General features: G+C 50.5%; 1 protein-coding gene across 3 annotated transcripts in view; it reads left to right on the top strand.

The window, feature by feature from the left end:
- Positions 1 to 547, top strand: part of LOC109300897 (kynurenine/alpha-aminoadipate aminotransferase, mitochondrial-like) — a 30,701-nt gene that overhangs the window by 3,317 nt on the left and 26,837 nt on the right. The window lies entirely within an intron of this gene.

The following is a 547-nucleotide window of genomic DNA, read 5'->3' as shown; positions in this document are numbered from 1 at the left end:
ACAAAATCCTTAGATGCAGGGGTAGCAGTGGACGTAGTCTTTCTGGACTTTTGGAAGGCCTTCGACACCATCTCTCACCCCATTCTTATTAAAAAAACAGGAAACTGGTGTTGATACCTACAGAGTCAAATGGGTCACTAACTGTCTGGAGGGCCGCACCCAGAGAGTGGTGGTGGACGGGTCATTTTTGACATGGAGGGAGGTGGGCAGTGGGGTTCTGCACTGCTCGGTCCTCGGGCCCTCACTGTTCAACAACTTCATCAGTTACTTGGACAAGGGGATAAAAAGCACTCTGTTCAAATTTGCTGACAACACTAAGATGTGGGGAGATGTGGGCACGGTAGATGGGAGAAATAGGCTGCAATCAGACCTAGACAGGTTATAGGGGTGGGCAGATGAGAACAGGATGGGTTTCAACACTGACAAGTGCAAGGTGATGCACCTGGGGAGGAAGAACCAGCAGCATACCTCCAGGCTGGGGAACTCCCTTCTCGTCAGTGCAGAGGCAGAAAAGGATCTTGGAGTCATCACTGATGCCAAGATGAAC

The sequence above is a fragment of the Gavialis gangeticus genome, unplaced genomic scaffold, assembly GCF_001723915.1.
Source record: "Gavialis gangeticus isolate Ggan-Ray unplaced genomic scaffold, GavGan_comp1, whole genome shotgun sequence".
NCBI lineage: Eukaryota > Metazoa > Chordata > Crocodylia > Gavialidae > Gavialis > Gavialis gangeticus.
This window is presented reverse-complemented; position numbering and strand designations above follow the sequence as displayed.